At 40.8% G+C, this 24,779-nt stretch overlaps 1 protein-coding gene across 7 annotated transcripts in view; it reads right to left on the bottom strand.

The window, feature by feature from the left end:
• SGMS2 (sphingomyelin synthase 2) overlaps positions 1–24,779 on the bottom strand; it is an 87,404-nt gene that overhangs the window by 47,536 nt on the left and 15,089 nt on the right. For 2 of the 7 annotated variants that reach the window (XM_081552740.1, XM_081552831.1), the window contains exon 1: positions 22,082–22,403. The exons of 2 other annotated variants lie outside the window; for them this stretch is intronic. The gene's annotated coding sequence lies outside the window, so the exon portion shown is untranslated. Of the gene's footprint in view, positions 1–1,356; positions 1,447–22,081; positions 22,404–24,779 lie in introns of those variants that run through there. 3 more of the 7 variants (XM_081552991.1, XM_081552305.1, XM_081553077.1) reach the window with 2 other exon arrangements.

Below are 24,779 nucleotides of genomic sequence, written 5' to 3'. Positions count from 1 at the left end.
AACAGGGGTTTTACTTTGTTCACTGCATTCACGACACTGAAATGAGTGCCTGGCACACAGAAACCGTTCAGTAAGTATTTACTGAACAAATGAATTCTTTTCTTTACCCAGTTTCAACGGGACAGACACTATCAGACAAAGGGAGAGATATTACTGTGGTCAAATATTCAGAAATAGTTGTCATTCCTAGCATTGGCCCATTTATAGGCATTCTAATCCTAGCAACATTCTTAGAACTATTTTGAATTTTACAGAAGACAAATAAGCCTATAGAGTGCTGTGCTGAACAACAACTTAAATGCTCATAAAAATGTATTTTTAATTAACTTGGGATTATATGGCCCTGGGGTCCATCTTTGGCTGAAGACTTTTTAGGCAAACATTATGCTAACGAGTAATGATGAAAAAGAATGGCTATCATCAGAATAAACTGAGCCCCAGTCGTAAGGTGCCCATTGCTGAAGAGAAGAAAGAGAAACCCTTCTGTATTAAAGATGCAACTGCTATTTTTATTTTCAAGAATAAAACTATCCTAGGAATTAAATTCAAATTACCAATACTCCAGACAGTGGATTGAGTTGCACAATGTCAACCATAAGCATGAAAACTTCCTTCTTCTCAGTGGGCAAAGAATGTGTATAATTAGCACATCTCTTTAACCTTAGTTTAAATACTACAGAAACAGAGTAACCTTGCTAGCAATCATTTCAGTAATGTTGTTAAACAGTTGCACAGCTGACTGATGTTTCTTTGAAGACTTTTAGGACCACTCATTTTTCTCAAAGCACAGCTGAGGCAGTGACTGAGTGCCCTGTCCGTGGGCAGTCACGCAAAGAGGTTAGGAAGTTTTGGTATCACCTCTATTTCTCTTGCTGTCATTTAAGACAACAATCTAACACATGAGGAAACATCCACACACCTGAAATAGCTTGAAATCTAAGACTCTCCTGAAGATAAAATAGAAATTCTCAAAGTAAAGGCATTTTTTTCTTAAGGCATTTTTGAAATGTCTTAACTAGGAAAGAGAAGATAGCAGAGAAGTTGCAGGACAACTGGTAGGCATCCAACATTCAGCAGATGCAAATCATACTTATGATCTAGCACCAGGAAGCACCCAACCTACTGTTTGCAGGCTTCCCTGGTGGCTCAGTGGTAAAGAATCTGCCTGCCCATGAAGGAGACATGGGTTTGATCCCTGAGTCATGAGGATACCCTGGCAAAGGAAATGGCAATCCACTCTAGTATTTTTGCCTGGAGAGCCCCATGGACAGAGGAGCCTAGTGGGCTACAGTCCATGGGGTTGCAAAAGAGTCAGACACAACTTAGCGACTGAACAACAACAACAATAAATCCCACCATAGTCCATGATCCTCACAGCGGTCAACACTGTTAAGTCTCATTAGAGATCCTTTCTGTGAAGAGCGGGAAGGGCCGAGGATGGTAGCTCTAAAAGAGAAAGTGAGAGCTTAAGGCAGAATCATGCTTTGTTATGTTTTGCTGGTTTTCTTGTAGTGAGAGTGAAATGATGAGTTTTATGATACTGCCCTCCCACCCCCTGGAAGAGTCCCCGGGAGGACACTGGGTCTAACAGGTACCAGCATTTCAGGAGGAGAAAAGCAACTTGTGTTTTCCACCAACATTAACAATACCTGACAGAACTGTTCAGAGATGGAGCAAGGGAGGCAGGCAGAGTCCCATCCCTCATGATGCTCACAGGCAGATAAACAAGAAGACTGAGAAACGCCACTGAGGGAAGTTAGAATCAGAGTGAGGCCGGCATGGCTGATTTAGGGATTAGTGGTTAGGAAATGGGCAGATACTACTGGATTGGCCAAAAAGTTCATTTGAGTTCTTGGGTACGATGTAATAGGAAAACCCAGATGAACTTTTTGGCCAACTCAATATTTGCGTTGACTTAATAATAATGGGAAGGGGGTGGGGCATGGAAGTCAAGTATTTCAGGTCGTGGAAGCAGCTGGTTCAAAAGCCCTGAGGCAGGAATCAGCCCCGCAGGTGTCGAGAATGGAAAGGCAATGGAGCATTGAAACCCAGGAGCAGAGAAGTGCAGAGGCCAGAGGCCAGGCCACTGAGGGCTTTCCAGAGCAGGCGAGGAACTGCCAGTACCCAGGCAAACTCAGTATCACTGAAACCCAGGCTGCCGTGCAGTGCAAAATGCATCACATTCCAACAAAACGGTGAAGGATTCTCTTGCAATATGTACAACTGCTATATTTTAATGGATCTTTTACAGACTTTATTTTTTAGAGCAGTTTTAGGTTCACCCAGAGCCCACGGTTCACAGTTAAGTTTCACTCCTGCTAGTGTACCTTCTGTGTGCTTGGACACGTGTATGATGACATGTGTCTACCATTAAACTATCAGAGTAGTTTTGCTGCCCTAAAACTCCTCTGTGCTCCTACTACTTAAACTAAAATTTGACTTGTAGATAGAAGTAAAATGTACACTATTTTTCAGAGGTTTACAATTCATAGAACCACCTTATATCCCAAGAGTATAGCTCAAGATACGCACGCACACACACACCCACACACCCCAGATTTGGTATTTAATGTATATATATCTTTTAAATGCCCAACCAATATCATCATTAAAATCTATGTTTAACAATTACAGGACATATATGCATCCACAACCAGAAACTGATTTTCAACTGAGATCCCACTTTCACCCAAAATACTCAACTGTTGGAAAAGACTCAAGAATGAATGTGTCACTCCTAGTTATATATCCAAGAAAAATGAAAACCCTAGTTCACACGAAACCTTGTATACAAATGTTCATTCTGCATTATTCATAACATCCAAAAAGCAGAAACAATCCAAACATCCTGAATGGATGAACACAATGCTCTATACCCATATAATAAAATATTATTTGGCAATAAAAAATAATGAAGTGAAAAAAAAATAATGAAGTGGTGATACATGCTAAAACATAGATGAACCTTAACAACATTATACACACTAAGTAAAAGAAGCTGGTTAGAAAAGATCCAACACTTCATGATTGCATTTCTATGAAATGTGCAGAAGAGGAAAATCCACAGAGACAGATCATAGACAAGTGTTGCCAGTAGCTGGAGGCAGAGGAGATTGGGTAGTGAATATCAGTGGGTAGGGGCTTTCTTTGGGGGATGATGTAAATGTTCTAAAATTAGATAGAGGTGATGGTTGCACACCTCTGTGAATACACTAAAAGAATTGTACTCTTCAAAAGGGTGAATTTCACAGTTATGAATTGCATCCCAATAAAGCTGTTATAAAAATTAAAGAACAAAGGTATATCTGAAATGCTGGGTACAGATGAAATAAACTTCAACTTGTCAAAAATGCTACGTTCCAGTAAGGCGCATAATAGGAGGTAAGCAACTCTGTGCTCATTTCAGATACCATACAATACTCTCAGTGGGACATGTTTAATCCTTTGAAAAGATCACCCCACCATCAGAGGATGTTTCCTCATTTCACTTGGGACCTCACTCTAGCTACTACCTCTTTCTCTACTCTCCCCACCAACTCCACTAACCTGACCCTGTCTGTCCAACAGCTCTGCTAATAGCCATACTTTTAGTCACCATTGTGTTTCCCTTGGACTGCATTAATCCCTTCCTGTCCCAATTTTCCACACTGACCTTTCTAAAAATTTACTCTCTCATTTTAAACCCTTCAGAGGTTCCCCCTATTGAAGCCATTTCTGGAACACTGAGGTACTATTAGAAGAAATTAATTATATTCATATGCAATTAGGTAGTACATGGATCAAAAGAGTCATGTGCCTCTTAATACCAAAGTTAAGTGTTAAGTGATAGTTGATCAGTTGTGTTTGTCTCTTTGCAACACTATGGACTACAGCCCACCAGCCTCCTCTATCCATGGGATTTCCCAGGCAAGCATACTGGAGTGGGTTTCCCTTCTCCAGGGGATCTTCCCCACCCAGGAACTGAACACAGGTCTCCTGCATTGCAGGCAGATTGTTTACCATCTGAGCCACTAGGGTAGCCCCTTAACATCAAAGGTGCCTACAAATGCAACCTCAGAGTATCCCCAAACTATGCCTGTCTCTGCCTTCAAGGACACTGGCTGCAATGCTAACACCCGCCAGTAATCTCATGGGCTAATCTTTGCATCTGCCAACTTAAGCTACTCTATCAAAAGGATCAATTTAATTACCTATTTATAAGGTCAAGAGTTAAGTTAGCTTAGATAAGTACCTGATTAAGAACTGGGCTAATGAAGAGATTTTTCAAGAAGACACACTGGAAGGTCCAGTATTTTTCAGGTACCTACACACAGCTATATATAAAAACAAGCCCAGAGTGTCAAGACGGGAAGTTGAAACTTAGAGTAGCTCATAAAACAGGGCCAACATTTTATTTCTTAGGTAGCAAAGGTAAATGAAATAAAAGAAGAGGAGAGAGTGGCTCCTGGCCTGTAACATCTGTGGACCATTATAATTGTTTATAACATGATGGTCTTCCCAGGTGGTGCTGGTAGTAAAGATCCCGCCTGCCAATTCAGGGATGCAGGAGATGAGGGTTTGATCCCTGGGTCTGGAAAATCCCTTGGAGGAAGGCATGGCAACCCACTCCAGTATTCTCGCCTGGAGAATCCCATGGACAAAGGAGCCTGGCAGGTTATATTCCAGAGTCACAAAGAGTCAGACGTGCCTGAAGGGACTTAGCACAGCACACATATTAATGATGCTGATAAAATCATCAGCTGGATGGGATGGGGAGGGAGGTGGGTGGGGGGTCCAGGAAGGGGAACACATGTAAACCCATGGCTGATTCATGTCAATGTATGGCAAAAACTATTACAATATTGTAAAGTAATTAGCCCCAAACTAAAATAAATAAATTTATAAAAAATAAAAATCATCAGCTTATAGTTTGTTTCATCTAGTCAAACTTAAAATGTGTGCTCTTGTTGAAAAGGAGATGGGTAAAAGGAAAGAGTGTTAGACTGTAAATTCATCCTGACCACTCCAAACACTCTGTACATATCCCAAAGTAGTTGAGAAGACCCATTTAAAAGAGTGTTATGGAAGCTCATTTATTTTAATCTGAAGTATATGTACTATGCATCACTTCATAGAGGAATAAAATAAAGGATACAACTTACAAAGTAAAATACTCCTACAAGAGGAGCAATGCAGAACCCAAAGCCAAGTAGAGACAGGGTTCTTGATCACAGGAAGCAGTGGGAGGGGCAGGGATGTGTTTCCTGTGACTGAATACCGTCTCACCGGCTCCCAGTAGGGAATCACCACACTCAGCACCTCTGGAACTCCTGACATGATGCATAACCTTCCGGTGCCTCAGTTTCCTCGCCTTTAAATACGGATGACAGCACTAACTTCATAGGGTCCTTAAGAGGGGTGATGGAGTTAATATTTATAAAAAGCTTAGAAACAGCACCTGGCACAGAGCATGCATGATCCATATTTGTTAACTGACTAACATAGAAATGAAAAGAAAAGGGGTAACAGAGGGTACTAGGTAAGCCTTCAAACATGACAAAAACTGGGCTACATATTCAGTTCTCAGTGCCTTCGCAGCTAGAGTAAAAGAGAGAAAAAAAGAAATTTTCCAGGCTCCCAGGCAGACTGTGGTGTCTCCGTATCTGCATGTACTGGGAGGGGAGGGAGGGGAGTAGAGAAGCATGTTCTGTTTCCCAGGGGAAGAAAAGCTTTTCGTGACACTTTGCTCTAACATACTCACTGCAGGTCTGTACACAGGGGCGACAAGAAACAGCACAGACCAGGGAGACCACGCGTGACGTCACATGACAGATTTTCATCATGTGTCTGTTAGTTGCTCAGTTGTGTCCGACTCTTTGTGATCCCATGGACTGTAGCCCACCTGGCTCCTCTGTCCATGGAATTCTCCAGGCAGGAATACTGGAGTGGGTTGCCACGTCCTTCTCCAGGGTATCTTCCCAACCCAGGGATCGAATCCAGGTCTTCTGCACTGCACAAGGACTCTTTACCGTCTGAGCCATCAGTGATGCCCCTCAATAAATATTGAAGCATAACTCTCCAGAGTTTTTTCTTGGGGGGGGGGCAGGAAACCAAGGCAACGCAATACAAATAAGCAGCTCTAACGGTCTCTATCATTTCAGGGACACAACTGCACCAGAAATCCATCCTTTACTTCAACATCTGTCAACATGCATCTGATTAGAGCTGAAGAGAAGGCAGTTCCAGATTTGTGGAACAAATTCTCTACATCAGGACAGCCAAGATGCAGCCACATAAAAACACTAAGTAACCTGATGCATAGAAAGTGACTTTCCACGGAAGCATTTGTTTTTAGGTCTAATGGACTGGAGAGTCATTGTCTGGCCTAAGAACAGCTATGATCATCTCAGGGGATTAAACAACTTAAAAGAATATTCCTCTCTGTCATAGTCATCTCAGGCTCTACCCAACAGTTAAATGTGGAGTATTTCCAAATACAAGCACAGAAGCCTTTGTGCTTAAATAGCATTTTATTGTAAGCTGGAAAATAGATGAAATTTTATTTTAAAGACTAGTTGCATGAGTGCTAAGTCACTCTAGTCATGTCCAACTCTTTGTGACCCTACGGACTATAGCCCACCAGGTTCCTCTGTCCATGGGACAGGCAAGAATACTGGAGTGGGTTACCATTTCCTTCTCCAGAGGATCTTTCTGACCCAGGGATTGAACCTGGGCCTCCTGCATTGGCAGATGGATTCTTTACCACTAACACCACCTGGGAAGCCCCAAAGACTAGTTATAAGAGAGCAAATCTTAGCAAGAAAAGGACCTTTGTTCCTTCAGATATTCCCGTGCTGTACATGGAAGACATGACATCTCCCACGGTTACTCCACAAGTCCTGTGAGTACAGTGATATTCCAGTGATTTGTCAGCTTTATTCCAACAGGCAAAGTGTGTTGTTGTTCTTAAGACTGATCATCTAAGAACATTTCTTCACATTAAAACAGTGTTCATCTTAAAGTTTTTAATCAACTATAGCAATGTATTTTCATTTTAATTCTTAGGGGGGTATTACCAAAGCTGAAGGCTTCCCTTGTGGCTCAGCAGTAAAGAATCTGCCTGCAATGCAGGAGACGTAGGTTCGATCTCCCAGGTTTGGGAAAATCCCCTGGAGAAGGACACAGCAACCCACTCTAGTATTCTTACCTGGAGAATCCCCATGGACAGAGGAGCCTGGAGGGATACAGTTCATGGACTCCTGAAGAGTTGGACACAACTGAGCAACTAACACTTTCCCTTTTTCACTTAGTTACAGGTAAAGATTTACTGGATCTTTTCTGTCAGACTGTACACCCCATGAGGGAAGGGACCTCATGTGTCAGGTTTTCTGCTGTCTTTCTGGCACACAGTTGATGTTATTTGTTCATTGACTAACCCCCACTTTATAAACAGTCAGCTGTGTTCCTAAAGAGTCTCATGTGAGCCCCTTGCAAGTAAGACAGGGAAGTCACTGAAGTAATCTTACACAGCGGGGAGGAAGGGAGGAAAGCATTTTAATTGTCACACATCCCACAAGTCTGATGCCTTAAAGAGTGTGAGAAGCGAAGTCCTTGGAGTATACATGGCAGGTATGAGTGAGAGAGGGAGGGAGAGATGGGGGGGATGGCCCACTAATTCAGATGGGTGCTATACGAGTAAAATTTTATGATGAGAATGCAAACAGCATTTTCTAATTATAGACTCTTAAATTTGAAATATCTTGAAAGGTCACTCTGTACTTCTTTCTGCCTAATACAGTAGGCAGCATTCAAGCATCCCAGAAATAGAAGTCCTTTAAAAAAAAAACATAAGCAAAAAAAAGCCCAGAGAGAAAGGTTGAACTAACAGATTAAAAAGCCGTGTCTCCCCCAACTCTAAAGTTTCTCTGTTAGGTCTTCCATGAAGAAACAATCAACAATCTAGTTCTTTCCTTCAGGACACAAAGTTACTGTTACATCCCAATTTCTCAACTCCTTACAGTAAAAGTCATAAGAAATAGTATCACATAGTATCATAACAGTGAAACTTCAATAATTACCTGATTTTAAGAAATGCTTTTGGACCTCCTGCAACCAAAGAAAACAACCATTCATACTTTAACGCTGAAAGTGAGATGGTGTTTTAAACTCATTGGTGAGCAAAGAAACCTGAATCAAAAAAGTGAGATACCAAGTTTCACATATTAAATTGAATAAAAAAAAAAAATCCACAAAAATATCAAGCTGCCCTCCAGGACTACCGTAAAATACATTTCTTATATTTTACAAACAACCTAAGAATGTGACATCACATAGCCTCTGCAATCATCAGGAAGAGTGAAACACTGGCAACAACTAAGTGGTCAACACTAGGGGGTTGCTTAAATAAACCGATGGATGAATGCAACAGAATACTGAAATACTTCTCTACCATGTCATGTGGGGAGTGACAAGAGGTTCATGATACATTCATGAGTGCAAAACAGTGAGATGTGTATGACCCTATTTATCTTGCTTTTTAAAAGTTGCAAGCATAGACATAAACACTGGAAAGATCATGCAAAATTTTAACAGGTGATAGATTTATAGACGGCTTAAGTTTTCCCTTTGATTATCAAGGTTCAAAATTTTCTAAAATAAACATGAGCTGTTATTAATTTTATAATTTAAAAGTTAAAGAGAAAAGGTGAGTCCTAAACTCCCAACATAAATTTCCAAATATTAGCTATCATATTAACAGTCCCTTTAAAGAGTTTATTATGATAAGCACATTGTCTTTTTAAATACCATGTACTAAGGATAAAAATAACAAACCTCTTTTTCATTTTGGTTACTATGTGTGGAGTAGGCAGATGAAAATATTCTGTCTGGGAAACTGAAAATGTTTTCTTTTTACCAAGATGCCATTTGTGGTGATGTACCACCAGGTAGCCTCTCTAGTTAAATATAGCATAATTATATAGTTCATAAAATTAAAGTAAAATGTACATATTTATTGTGATTATTACTCTTGCTCAAGTATAATCCTGTCTTTGAAAATAAAAATGAAGCTAGAAGTAAAAATGAAATCTGACAAACCAGAAAAATGAAATGGACAAATATGAATGAAGACAGAAACAAATTGGGGTGGGGGGAGATATTATTAGAAAGAGGCTCCCAGACAGAGAGAGGTCACCTCTGGTCAGGGAGAAAGGACGTTTCTGGGGGAGGCAGAGTAACTCCTCAGGATCTGGAGATACTATAATCAAAACTGCAAGGATTCGGTAGTATAGGTACCTGAGTAGGTTAACAGAATGAGCAGACTAGCTACACCTGAGTAATTTAGGGATCAGTAAATTTGTGCGAGTTCATCAGCCCTTGTTTGGAAAGGTTTCTTTAGAATCCTAAATCTCTCCTTCCTGTAATCTGTTTCCTTTAGTTCTTGTTTTTCTCTCTTGTAAACTTGTCCTTACTATTAAGATTTCTAAGAGGTTGTTTACTGCAGCCTCCTCACTAGTTATCAGCAGTTTGCTTCTTCTGTTTAGAAAATGAATAATTTGTACTTACTTTAACTCTTATAAGGGGCTTCCCAGGTGGGAAGTTTATTGTGGTGGATCACAATAAACTGTGGAAAATTCTGAAAGAGATGGGAATACCAGACCACCTGACCTGCCTCTTGAGAAACCTGTATGCAGGTCAGGAAGCAACAGTTAGAACTGGACATGGAACAACAGACTGGTTCCAAATAGGAAAAGGAGTATGTTAAGGCTGTATATTGTCACCCTGCTTATTTAACTTATATGCAGAGTACATCATGAGAAACGCTGAGCTGGATGAAGTACAAGCTGGAATCAAGATTGCCAGGAGAAATATCAATAACCTCAGATATGCAGATGACACCACCCTTATGGCAGAAAACAAAGAAGAACTAAAGAGCCTCTTGATGAAAGTGAAAGAGGAGAGTGAAAAAGTTGGCTTAAAGCTCAACATTCAGAAAACTAAGATCATGGCATCTGGTCCCATCACTTCATGGGAAATAGATGGGGAAACAGTGACAGACTTTATTTTTGGGGGCTCCAAAATCACTGCAGATGGTGATTGCAGCCATGAAATTAAGACACTTACTCCTTGGAAGGAAAGTTATGACCAACCTAGACAGCATATTAAAAAGCAGAGACATTACTTTGTCAACAAAGATCTGTCTAGTCAAGGTTATGGTTTTTCCAGTGGTCATGTATGGATGTGAGAGTTGGACTATAAAGAAAGCTGAGCACCAAAGAATTGATGCTTTTGAATGGGGAAGACTCTTGAGAGTCCCTTGGACTGCAAGGAGATCCAACCAGTCCATCCTAAAGGAGATCAGTCCTGGGTATTCATTGGAAGGACTGATGTTGAAGCTGAAACTCCAATACTTTGGCCACCTGATGCAAAGAGCTGACTTACTTGAAAAGACCCTGATGTTGGGAAGGATTGGAGGCAGGAGGAGAAGGGGAAAACAGAGGATGAAGTGGCTGGATGGCATCACTGACTCAGTGGACATGAGTTTGGGTAAACTCTGGGAGTTGGTGATGGACAAGGAGGCCTGGCGTGCTGCGATTCATGGGGTCGCAGAGTCAGACAATACTGACCAACTGAACTAACTCACTCACTCCCAGGTGGCACTAGTGGTAAAGAATCCACCTGCCAATGCAGGAAATGCAAGAGACGTGGGTTTGATCTCTGGGTCAGGAAGAAGAGAGTTACCTGGTCTACCTGTGTCTCATGACCCATCTCAGACATCCTCACTCTCAGGTTTCCTTCTAAACAATGTCAAAGCAAATTAAACATTAGCAAATTTACATTTCACAAAATGTAAATGCTGTTTCACAAAATGACGTGTATCAAGGTCTTCTTTTAAGTCTCGAATGATGTTCAGAGGACAAAATATGAGTCAAGCAAGTAAACTCTCAGGGACATCCCTGGTGGTCCAGTGGCTAAGACTGGCTCCCAATACAGAGAACCTAGGTTTTAACAAGGGTCTGTATAGTCACAGTTTTTCCAGCAGTCATGAATGGATGTGAGAGTTGGACCATAAAGAAGGCTGAAAGTATTATTTGCTCAGTCATGTTCAACTTTTTGCAACTCCAATGACTTTATGTCTGCCAGGCTCCTCTGTCCATGGAATTCTCCAGGCAAGAATACTGGAGTGGGTTGCCATTCCCTTCTCCAGGTGATCTTCCCGACCCAGGGATCGAACCTGGTCTCCCACATTGCAGGCATATTCTTTACCATCTGAGCCATCAGGGAAGCCCAAAGTGAAAGAAGGCTGAGCACCAAAGAATTGATACTTTCAAACTGTGGTGCTGGAGAAGACTCTTGAGAGTCCCTTGGACTTCGAGGAGATCAAACCAGTCAATCCTAAAGGAAATCAACCCTGAATATTCATGGGAAGGACTGGTGCAGAATCTGAGGCTCTACTACTTTGGCCAACTGATGCAAAGAGCCAACTTATTGGAAAAAACCTGGATGCTGGGAAAGACTGAAGGCAGGAGGAGAAGGGGGCGACAGAGCATAACATGGTTAGATAGCATCACCAACTCAATGGACATGAATTTGAACAAACTCTGGGAGGTAGTTGAGGACAGAGGAGCCTGGCGTGCTGCAGTCCATGGGGTCGCAAAAAGTCAGAAACAACTTAGTGACTGAAGAACAACAACAACAGCAGGGAACTAAATCCCACAAGCCACAACTGAGAGTTTTCATGCTGTAACTAAAGATCCTGCATGCCTCAACACAGATCAAAGCTCCTACATGCTGCAGCTAAGACCCTGTACAGCCAAATAAAGAAAGAAATAGAAAGAAAGTAAACTCTTGGGACCAAAAAGATGTATTTGGTGGCCAAATAAAAGAGTAAATAAAATACCAGGAATAACTGGAAAAGGGAAAGAAGAAAAAAGTGAAACAAGGGGCACACTAGTAGAAGTTTTTGCAACTGAATCTTGAGCAAAAAAAAGGAAAATGAACCTAAGCACCCAGAGCCCAAGGATGATGAGCAATGTTTTGAGGGTAGGGGCCAGAAGTGAGAGTCAACACGTGAATCAGATATCCTGCTGGTAGCACCCAGGCTCTAATGGGCTGGCACAAAAATGCATGGTGATGCTGACCAAGTACATAAATCACCCATGAGCTTTTATTTTACGTTGAGCTTCTAAATCATGCATGGTCAGAGGCTACACCTCAGAGTACGTGAAGGAAAAGTCTGAGTAAGCTTTATGAATGTCATTATTAATGACCATCCTAGACTCTCTCTTGCTATTGAGATACAATCCATGGACTTTGAATACTTTGGACATCACCTTGATTTCAGAATACAGCACCTTCAAGAGAAGGATGGGGTTTAGCACATTGAGAAAGAAACTTTGAGGTCCCCCCCACCCTCCCTACAGTGTCTAAAGTTTGCTATAAAGAAAAGTGAAAAACTCCTATTCACTCTTACAGAAAGGTGTACAGATAGAAATGTTACATCACCTTGTTACCTCCCAATGCTACATCACATTTCTAAACAAACTTACTAAAATATGTCTAGGAAATGCAAGCATATATATTCTCTCCAGTGAGAATACACACATTCATTTTTCACTGTTGCATGGTACTTCAAACTGTAACAATGTATTAGGTGGTGAGTCACTCTCTAATTGAGAGCAGTGGGAAATATGATGAAAACAAGAAAGTAAAGAGGCTTCCTGAGGGACAGAGCATGCGCAAAGAATACTTTATTACAGGCAGAAGACCTGGTTTGAATCTGGATTCCGATATTCCTAAGTGTGATCTTTAAAAGTCAATTTAACAGATTCAACATGCAGAAAACCAGCAAACTTATAGTTGAACTCAACAACACAACCAATCCATTGGATCTAATTGACGTCTCTAGACAGCTTCATCTAGTAACAGCAGAATACACATTCTTCTCAAGCTCACATGAACAGGCACCAGGAGAGACCATACCCTGCAACATAAAACACACCTTCATAAATTTAAAAGAACAGAAAGTCTATTCTATTCTTTTACTGTCTCCTTTTATATCAAAATGGAATTAAACTAGGAATCAATAGTGAAAGATAGCTGGAAAATCCCCAAATACTTGGAGATTAAATAACACATTTCTAATTAACACATGAGCCAATAAAGAAATCCCAAGGGAAATTTTTTAAATGTTTTGAATAAAAATGAAAATACAACTTATCAAAATTTATGGATGCATCAAAAACAGAGGGAAATTTACAGCAGTGAATGCACAATTCAGAAAAGAAGATCTAAATCAATCATCTAAATATATACCTTATGATACTAGAAAACAAACAAATTAAACCCAAAGTATACAGAAAAATAGAAATAACACAAAATTAGAACATAAATCAATGAAATTAAAAACAGGAAATCAAGAGAATTTAATGAAACCAAAAGCTCATTATTTGAAAAGACCAATAAAATCAACAGGTCTCCAGGCAGGTTAATCAAGGGAAAAAAAAGAGAGAACACAAACTACTAATATCAGAAATTAAAAAAACAGACTTCCCTGGTGCTATCAGTGGATAAGAATCCACCTATCAAGGCAGGGGACATGGATTCATCCCTGGTTTGAGAAGACCCCACATGCTGTGGAGCCAGTAAGCCCATGCACGACAACTACAGTGCCCACTTGCAAGTACCGGAGCCCATGCACCTACAGCCCCTGCTCTGCAACAAGAGAAGCCACCACAGTGAAGAGCAGCCTCCACTCACCATAACTAGAGGATGCCCATGTGCAGCAACAAAGACCCAGAGCAACCAAAAATAAATAAATAAATTGGTTAACTTAAAAAGGAATAAAAAGGAGGACATCATTGCACATCTCACAAATATTCAAACACAATCTGCCAAAACTCAAAGAAAGAAACCATCTACATAAGCCTGTATGTATTTAATGAATTGAATCAGTAATTAATAACTTGGAGCATTTCCTGGTGATCCAGTGGTTAGGACTCGGTGCTCTCATTGCCGGGTCCCTGGGTTAGATCCCCGGTCGGGGAACTGAGATTACCCCGCAAGCCACATGGCACAGTCAGAAAAAGAAAAAAACAAAAAAATTAATAACCTTATAAAATAGAAAGCACCAGGCCCAGATGGGTTCACTGGTGAATTCTACCAAGTGTTTAAGAAAGAAATTATACCAGTGTCTTTCAGAAGATAGAAGCAGAGGGAATATTTCCTAATTCATTCTAAGAGGCCACATAAATAAAGTCAACTGATCTCTGACAAAGGAGTAATGACCATATCTTGCAGCAAAGACAGTCTTTTCAATAAATGGTACTAGATCAAGTGGTCATTCACATGCAAAAAATTAACCTAGACACAGATCTTATACCATTCACAAAAGTTAACTCAAAATGTATCACAGGCCTAAATTTAAAAAACTAAACTAACTCCTATAAGATATCACAGGAGAAAACCAACTGACCTTGGGAATGGAGATTATTTTTTCAATACAACAGCAAAAGCACCATCCTTGAAAGAAACAACTGGTAAGTTGGACTTCACTAAAATTAAAACCTTGGACTCTGTGAAAGGCAATGTCAGGAGAATGAGAAGACAAGCAACAAACTGGAACAAAAATTTGCAAAAGAATATCTGATAAAGGACTCTTCTCCAAAATATACCAAAAGCTCTTAAAATTCAACAATAAGAAAACAAAAAACCCAATTAATAAATGGGTCAAAGACTTGAATAGACCTCATCAAAGAAGATAGAGAGATGGAAAATAAGTGTATGAAAAGATGCTTCACATCATATATCACTGCTGCTACTGCTGCTAAGTCGCTTCAGTCGTGTCCGACTCTGTGCGACCCCATAGACGGCAGCCCACCAGGCTCCGCCGTCCCTAGGGTTCTCCAGGCAAGAATACTGGAGTGGGTTGCCATTTCCTTCTCCAGTGCATGAAAAGGAAAAGTGAAAGTGAAGTCGCTTAGTCGTGTCCGACTTTCAGCGACCCCATGGACTGTAGCCTACCAGGCTCCTCTGTCAATGGGATTTTCCAGGCAAGAGTACTGGAGTGGGGTGCCATTGCCTTCTCCGATCATATATCACAGGGAAATACAAATTAAAACAACAATGAGATACTACTACAACTATCAGAATGCCCAAAATCTGGAGCACTAACAAAACCAAATGATGGTGAGTATGTAGACCAACAAGAAGACTCGCTAACTAATGGTCAAAATGCAAAATGGTATAACCACTCTGGAAGACAGTCTAGCAGCTTCAACCAAATGAAATACACTTTTATCATATGATCTAGAAATCATGCTCCTTGGTATATACCCAGAGAAGCTAAAAACTTATGTCCATATAGAAACATGTACATAAAAGTTTATAGCAAGTTTATTCAGAACTGCCAAAAATTGGAAGCAAACAAGATGTCCTTCAATGGATGAATGGATAAACTGTGGTATATCACATTATTACTTATTAATAATAATGGTATATTATTCAGTGATAAAAAATAATGACCTATTTCAAGCTACAAAAGAAAAAAAACATGGAAGAACTTTAAGTGCAAATTGCTAAGTAAAAGAGCCAATCTGAAACGGGTACCTACTGTATATTATTTCAACCATATGACGTTCTGGAAAAGGCAAAACCACGGAGATAGGAGAAAGATCACTGGTTGTCAGGGGTTGGTGGAGAGAGAAATGAATAGATGATGCACAGCGGGTTTTGGGGTTGAAGAAACTGTTCTATATGATACTGTAAATGATGGCTATGTTATACATTTGTCAAAATCTATAGAATGTACAAGAGTGAGCCCCAATGTAAACTATGGACTTTAACAATAATGTGTCAACACTGGCTCATCAATTGTAACAAACATACCCGATTATTGCAAGATGTTAATGATAGGGGAAACTGCGGGACGAAGGGGCATAGCCTATGAGAACTCTGTTACTTTCCAATCAATTCTTCTGTCCATGGGGTCACAAAGAGTCGGACACGACTGAGCAACTGAACTGAACTGAAAACCATTCCAAAAAATAAAGCTTACTAATTTACAAAAAAAGTACTTCTCATAATTATCTATAAACTCACTCATTTTAAAGATATTTTAAGAGAGCAAAAATTTTTTCAAAAATAAAAACAAACAAACAAAAAACCCCTCCAAATATTGTGATTTAACCTATAAAGCAACACTCAAAAATTAATGTCAAAATAGCCTCTAGTTATGTCCTTTAAGGACAATGACAATTTGCTCAAGCACAACCACTGATCTAAAACTGCCTTATAATTCAAAAGCACTTAAGTCTTTTAAATATAGAGAACTTTGTGAACACTGCTTAATGTTGATGAAACAACATTTGTGGTTAGGGCAGCATTCCGTTTTGTAACTCCGCTTGCGCAGGTTTTCATACTCTAGGTACATATTCATTCCAACAGACATGAAGATGTTGTTTTGTGTACCAAAGGACAGGGCACACGTTATCCTGCTGAAATGAAAGGTTTCATTCAGGGTGGAGCACAAGCACAAATAAGGAGGGGGCTTAGCACAAATCTCTAATGTGTCATATGCAAACGTGTACCCTGTTGAAATTACAATCCTTCCAAAATGACAGTTTTAGGACATCCTTTAAGAATATTCTCACAGCCAAAGATGCACTTTAATAGAGCTCCCTAGTGAAGAGTTCCCAAACTGCTTGCCTCAAGGAACCTTGCTATCAAGAGCTCTGCTATCAGCTAAGAAGACACAGCTAACACAGGCACATATGCCAATAAGACAGAAATTTGACCACAGAAATAACAGCCAGGTCCCAAAAGACATCTCTTCAGTCATTTGAAAAATTCCAGGTAAGTTTTTAGACTGTGATTTTAAATTAAAACATTTGCGCTTCAAACAGCCTTCTTAAGGCTTCTGTGAGTTACAGCTGAAAACTACACATGGAACCACGTGCAGGCAGACTTAGTCACTCTGAGCACCTGTGGTAAAGTAGCACACCCCTGCATGGTAATTTTCCTTTCAGTCCCACCTCAAAGGGTGTGGGATCTTTGCACCTTTTCCTGTGAAGCCATCCTTAGGATGGAGGCAAACCTAAGGACTCTGCACCTCAGAGCTCCACCTCCAGTTTACTGCTGTAGTCACATCCTTTTGCTCACTCTGCTGCTCATGGACAGCTGTGACCATGGCAGCTCACAGCTGACACCACACCACTTCCACTACTTCCCTTTCCAGACACAATATTTAGAGACTACTAGTAACACTTGTGGTTGATTAAAAAAAAACAAACTTAATAATAAAGCTGGCTCATCAGACCACTATATTTGTTAAATCAGTTACATTAACAGAAACAATATAAATTCTCATTAGGATATGATCAAATGTCATATAAATGAATAAAAATGTATTTGAGGGGACAAGTGATTTCTAAAAAATCACTCTGTCAGGACCTTCCTTGGTGGTCCGGTGGTTAAGAATCCGCCTACCAATGCAGGGAGGATGGGTTCGATCCCTGGTCTGGGAAGATCCCACATGCCACGTAGCAACTAAGCCCGTGTGCCACAACCACTGGAGCCCATGCGTTTTAGGGCCCGTGCTCTGCAACAAGAGAAGCCACCTCAATAAGAAGTGTGCGCACCAGGACGAAGAGGAGTCCCCACTGGCTGCAACCAGAGAAAGCCTGAGTGCTACAACGAAAGCCCAGTACAGCCGAAACACATAAATAAATGCCTTCTGTCAATATTCTCTTCTTTTCAAGTTTCATGTTGTAAAGGATCAAAGGATTCTTAGAATTCAAAAATAGCTAATTAATCACTTACATGAAAAAAGGAGTATGTACCCAACCTTAAGATTATTTTTTCAAATAGTATTTTGGAATCTAGGTTCAAGCACATCATTTAAAATAAGAACCCAGCCTCATTTTCTTTAATGATGATGGCAGAATAGGGAAGGGGCTCAAGTGTTCGGCAAAGGGGGCAAAAAGAACAGAAATGACACTTAGGGTCTAACATCATATATTACCTTTAGTAATAGATATAGATGGATATATACATGGATTATATACATATATGCATATATACACACACATAAGCTATGTATGTTTTTTCTTTTACTTTTTCCAATTAAACTTATAGTTTAGAACTTGCCAAATACCTTGATACTATAGAAAGATATATATTTGTTGTTGTTGTAAGCAAATCAAAAGACCTGTTCATCTTCCTGATTTCCTCATGTCATATTTTCACTAAGATAAACTCGACTGTGATAACAGATAACCCGACTCCTTCTAGGTGGGCAGGATCTATTTTAAGGGGGTGATATCATCTCAGCTGTCCTGATTTGAAATGACTTTCTGTACATCAAGTTTTGTTTCCCTCTGCCCAATACACGTAACCTCTATTTCACATTAGACTATCCTTGCCCCCTGCCCCACCTGTGGAATGGGTGTATGTCCCAGACTATTCCATTGCCTCATCTCTCTTTTAGCAGTTTCATTACTGACTCACCCTAAAGTAGAACAACAGTTGCTAGAATAAGAAAGGAAAGGTCTTTTAAAATCTTGGACACCTTGAAGAATAAAAAGTGCTATCTAGATATTCAATCTTGCATTTAAAAAATATGCACATTCCTTCCCTAGTCCATTTCCCTTAATATCAGGCTTATTATTATAACAACTCCAAGAATCATACTAAAGTTTTTATAATCTAAGATCCTTGGAAAAATTTCTGGCAGGTTATGCTCTGGGGTCAAGAAGACCTCAAAGTGATTTTAAAAGAAAGTACAGATCTGAGAGTTGGACCATAAAGAAGGCTAAGAGCCAAAGAAATGATGCTTTTGCATTGTGGTGCTGGAGAAGACTCTTGTGAGAGTCCCTTGGACAGCAAGGAGATCAAACTAGTCAATCCTAAAGGAAATCAACCCTGAATATTCATTGGAAGGACTGATGCTGAAGCTCCAATACTTTGGGCACCTGATGTGAACAGCCAACTCACTGGAAAAAACCCTGATGCTGAGAAAGGTTGAGGGCAGAAGAAAAAGGAGGCAGCAGAGGATGAGATGGTTAGATAGTATTACCGATTCAACGGACATGAACTTGAGCAAACTCTGGGAGACAATGGAGGGCAGGGAAGCCTGGCGTGCTGCAGTCCACGGGGTCGCAAAGAGTCAGACACACTTTAGCAACTGAACAACAACAAAAAGTGAATTAGGAGGATTGCAGCCCATCTCTTGCAGTTAATCTCTGGAAAAGGGTCCTGACATACCCTTCTGTATGTCAGAGGAATAAAAGTTGGTCACAGGGAAGTGTTTGACAAGAACTAGCAAGTGTCTGTTTTGTGCCAGGCAGAGTAAACTCCTGGAAACAAACAGACATGGTCCATCCCCTCATGGAGCCTACCACCCAGGGTGGGAGACACCCTGTCAAAATAAGGAAACAAGTACATAATTATAAACTGTGAAAGTGGATCGGCAGTGCTGAGAGAAAATAAGAGGAGAAACTAACTTTAGACAGAGGACAAGAAAGGACCCCTTTGAGGAAGGAGCATTAAAGTTGAGAAGAGCAGGATGAAAAGATGCTGGCACTTTGTAGTTGTTAATTCAAGCAAAAAGCCCATGATTTGGTGGTACAGCAAGGTGCGACTTGGGTTAAATGGAAAAACTAAAAGCAAAAGACACACATACCTTTATATGTATGTATATGTATGCACGTATGTATACATACAGTGGATTTATATATATAATCAGTGCGATTATATATATAATACAGTGGGATTATACATATAATCCACATATATATTCATATATATCTATCCATAAATTACACGGATTAAAACAAAAAATATAAAACACTTTGCTACCTCAGTTTCCTATTAAGTATGGCCTTTAATTAGGGTGGCCATTTAATTTAACACCCTAACCAGGCCAGTTCTAAGTAAAAGAGAGATTTACTAATAATTACACCAGGGGGCTTCCTTGGTGGCTCAGTGGGAAAGAATCTGCCTGCCAGTGAAGGAGACAGGGGTTCAATCCCTGGTCTGGGAAGATCCCACATGCAGCTGAATAACTAAGCCCATGTGCCACAACTAGTGAGCCGGTGCTCTAGAGCCTGCGAGCCACACTACCTAGCCCTCAAGCTGCAACTGCTGAAGCCTGGGTGCTCTAAAGCTGTGCTCCGCAACAAGAGAAGCCACTGCAATGAGAAGTCTGCACTGCAACTAGAGAGTAGACCCTACTTGTTTCAATTGGAGAAAAGCCCGTGTGGCAACCAAGACCCAGCACAGCTAAAGATAAATAAATAAACAAATAATTTAAAAACCAGTAATCACACCAGGACAATATGTATACACAGGAACTGTCCCAGGCAATCAGGACACACTGTATGTATGCATGCTAAGTTGCTTCAGTCGTGTCCAACTCTTTGCAACCCCATGGGCTGCAGCCTGCCAGGCTTCTCCATCCATGGAATTCTCCAGGCAAGAATACTGGAGTGGGTTGCCATTCCCTTCTCCAGGGGATCTTCCTGACCCAGGGATTGATCCCACGTCTACTTCTGTTTCCTCCATCGGCAGGCAGGTTCTTTACCACTAGCACCACCTGGGAAGCCCCATCAGGACACATAATCACCTTAATTATAACAGAGTCCATGGAACACGGCAAGATGTCATAAAACAGAGATCAGATGAACAATATTAAAATGTGTCTCCTTTAAGTTTTTAAAAGAAAAAAAAAGGTTTTAAGAATTGAATTGTAAAAAAAAAAAGAAGAAATGAATTGTAAAAAACTAAAGTCCACAGAAGATTTTGCCCACATGAAGCAACATCCTATTAAACAAACTAGTGAGCCTGCGCTTACAAATTAAAGAATGAAGAGTAAACTATTAACATAAGGAATTAACCTCTAATAGGACCAGAAGCTTAAAGTAATATTTTCTTTAATTAAGAAAGCTAATCCTTTCTAAAAACATAAACCAACCCCATATAGACATTTCCACACCACAGTCTCCAGTACCACTTAGTTATTACCGTTACCGGGAGATATTTGCACAAAAACAAGATTTATATCCTTCTCTTGTTTCTATTCTTCCACCTAAAGGAATAATCCTCCATTATTAGCAATGCACTTAATATCTCCACAGCAACTAGTATAATTGGGGTGTTGTGACAGGAGGATAATGAAGTGGAAAACCAAGTGATAGAAGTAGTACAGAAGGAAAAAACATTTCCACACAGACTTGGCGGGAAAATAACTACCGAGAAGAAAAAAAGGAAACTTGCTAAAAAGAACCATTTGGGGGTTGCTTCCATCAGTCGCGACTTGGCCGTTAAGATACTAAAGTATGCAAGGAGGCAAATAAAAGCTTTCAAAATGATGAATTGTATGGAGCAAGTGCAGATCACACAAAAGAACTCTGAGGCAGGGAAGAGATGAGGTTCCTGAAATAGACAAGAAGTGATTTCCACAGGTTTTCACATGTGGCTCCCAAGAAGGTACAGGGAAAATGCCCAAGAGGGCATTAGAGCTAAGCTAGCCTCCCAGACCGGTCACTGGCCGCCAGGGAGAATGGGGAGGGGAAGCGGGGCCGTCCTGAGCAAAATACACCCTGAGCCCAGGCCAGACAGTGGCTGTGGAAGGCTGAGGGCAGCAGGTGGAGAACCCGGAAACCTGGGCTCTTCGCCAGCTTTTGCCTGACACAACAAAGGGGCAAATAATGCAGGAAGAAAAGCAGTACTCGAGAACACCCATTAATTTAGAAACCATGTGTAGAGTGCCTACATCATGCTAGGAAATTAAAAAAAAAAAAAGAAATAAAAATTTTGCTCCTGAGGAGCTCAGTCTGGAAGAAACATAGTTTCAGCAGAAAATCATATTACAGTATGGCTGTCCAGTGACAGAGAAAGGCCCAACTATTCTGGAACAAAGAGGGGACACCTAGCCCATGGGGGTGATGGGGAGAAGGGAAAGAGTGAGGAAAGAGTGAGGGGGAGGCTGGAGGTCAAGGCACTTGTGCTTGAAATCACTCCTCTAAAATGTTCAACAAGATCACCATGTAAAGGAATCCTCCACATTGTAAAACCCAACAAACACCGTGTTCTCATCTTACTCAACTCGAGAACTCAGAACAGAACTGATGACTCCATCCTGCTTTACACGCTCAATTTGGTTGGCATCTGGAACGCTGCCTTTTTGGTCCCCTTCCTACCTCGCTGGTTACTCCCGGGTCTCCCCCGACTTGATCTATTTATTAACTGTAAGTCTGCAGGGCCTAATCTCCGCCTCTGTTCTTAGCCTTCAAAATCTCCTCAGGTGACTCTCGACTTCCCATCACTTTATATAGCATTTGTATGCTGACACTGCTGGCCACGATCTTGTCCCTGAACACAGTTTTCAGAATCACTTCTGGTCGTTTGACAACTATCTCCATTAGGATGTCACCTAGGCAACTAGTTGGCCAAAATAGAACCCTATTTGTTACAACTACCCCCCACCCCCATCCAGAAAACAAAACAAAACAAAACAGGATTTGTGCTTGATTTCTCCTACTCTATCATTTCACCCATCCAGGCCTATCCATTAACTCTTATCAATTCTATCTCCAAACCTCTCAAATCCATCCACTGCTCTCCATCTCTAATACCACCACACAGCTCCAGCCCACATCAGGTCATGTGTCTCTCCTTCTTTTAAAAAAGAAAAAATATTTATGGATTTGGCTGTGCCAGGTCTTAGTTGCAGCATGCAGGAGCTTCGATCCTCATTTCAGAATACCGGGCGGGTCTTCAGTTGTGGCATGTGGACTCTTAGTTGCAGCATATGGGATCTAGTTCCCTAACAAGGGATTGAACCTGGGCCCCCTGCATTGGGAGCTCAGAGTATTAGCTTACTTGACCACTAGAGAATTCCCTGCCTCTCCTTCTTAGATCACTGCACAATGCTTTCTCATTGCATTTGGAGTAAAACTTATAGCACTTACAAAGTTGGGCTTCCCAGGTGGCATCAGTGGCAAAGAACTCACCTCTCAAAGCAGGAGGTAAGAGACACATGTTCGATCCCTGGGTTGGGAAGATCCCTTGGAGGAGGGTATGCAACCTGCTCCAGTATTCATGCCTGGAGAATCCCATGGAGAGAGGAATCTGGCAGGGTATGGTCCCTGGGGTCACAAAGAGTTGGACACAGACTGGAACGACGTAGCACACACGCCCCTCCTCACCGGGTCCTGCCTGCCTGGGCACCCTCTTTCTCACTAGTCCCCACTCAGACACTGTGGCCAGACGGGCCTCCCTGCCTTCCCTTGCATAACCAAGCACTCACCCTGTTCCCTCTGCTGACTCCTTCTCACCCTTCGCATCTCAGTGCAAGTTCAAACTCTTTGACAAAAATTTCCTGACCAAGCTCGGGTAGGATTCCCCAGTCACTCTCAGCATATTTCCTTTAAAGAACTGGTCCAAGTCTGAATTGATCTTGTTTATTAGTTTTACTTGCTTGTCATCTGCTCAACCTCCCTTTTCAGCACTTTTTCCTCTCTCAACACATAAACTCATACAATCTCCGTTAAGGGTAGAAATTTGATTATCTATTGCTCACTGAATCTAGAATCAAGAATAAAGGCTAGCACACAGCAAGTATTCAAAAATAGTGTTGGATGCATTAATCAATTTCAGAAGGAACCGAGGCGAGCTTGGGTCTAGTCTCAGCTACCTGTTTAGTATAGGTAATTGATAAAGTCAATATATTTATGAAATCCAAAGCAACCTATCTTGAGACCTCAGTGAGAACACCACCAGCTTGTCCAGTGGCTGGAGGAATTTTTTGCCACAAAATCATCCATCGTGATTTCCTTCCTCTGCATTTAGGTGATTTTCCTGCACAGAACTGTACTCTCTCCTTCCTCCCTTCCTCCCTCTCTCCCTGCTTCTCTCCCCATATCACCCTTTCTCTTCTTATCCCTCTCTCTCTTCTTTTCTCCTTCTCATACTGCACCTGAGTCTTCTTACAGTCTAACCTTATCTATTCCTGGCAGACTGATATTTGATATCAAGTAATGATTCCTCTGATCTAGGTTTTACAGTGGCCTTGCTTCCTAAATTGGCACAATAAGCAACTGAACAAGAACACAAATTAGTAAGCAACACCATGCATATAAACAGGGCAAGGAAAGAATGAAGACCAGGGCAGATACCACCACATCCCACTTATCACAGCTCACAAAGGTATATGAGCAGTCATCCTTTCTATACACGTGAATCTAATAATCTAAATATTTCATTTATAGGTTCAGGCACATCGCCTGGCACTGATATTCACAAATTTATATTACAGATAACCTTAGAGAGATATTTCACTATACCATTCAGCCTGTTCATTCATTCTAGCAAAAGGAACCAGAACCACTTTTCTCTAGTAATGCCAGGATATAATTCAGTTTATAAAATACAACACACCGAAGTCATGGATGACAACTATTAAGGGATATTCTAAGGATAACCTCAGATTCATGCAGGGTATTGTTCCTTAAGGATAAGGCTGGTCAGAGCTGCAATGCCTGGCAAAGCAGCCACTAAGCCCACGTGACTCCTGAGCACTTGAAGTATGGCCAATCTTAAGCTTAGATGTGCAGTCAGTGCAGAACACACAATGGATATTTTGAAGATTTAGATAAAAGTTAAAATGTCAAGAATGATTACATTAATATTAATATTAAATATGATAACAGTTTAATATATTGGTTAAATAAAATGTGTTTTTAACAAAGTGACTCCAAATATCCCATCTCCATGGTTTTAAGAGTTTCCAATTTTTTTCTACT

Source organism: Giraffa tippelskirchi, chromosome 1, assembly GCF_054371585.1.
Source record: "Giraffa tippelskirchi isolate mGirTip1 chromosome 1, T2T-mGirTip1v1.2.pri, whole genome shotgun sequence".
NCBI classification, from domain to species: domain Eukaryota; kingdom Metazoa; phylum Chordata; class Mammalia; order Artiodactyla; family Giraffidae; genus Giraffa; species Giraffa tippelskirchi.
This window is presented reverse-complemented; position numbering and strand designations above follow the sequence as displayed.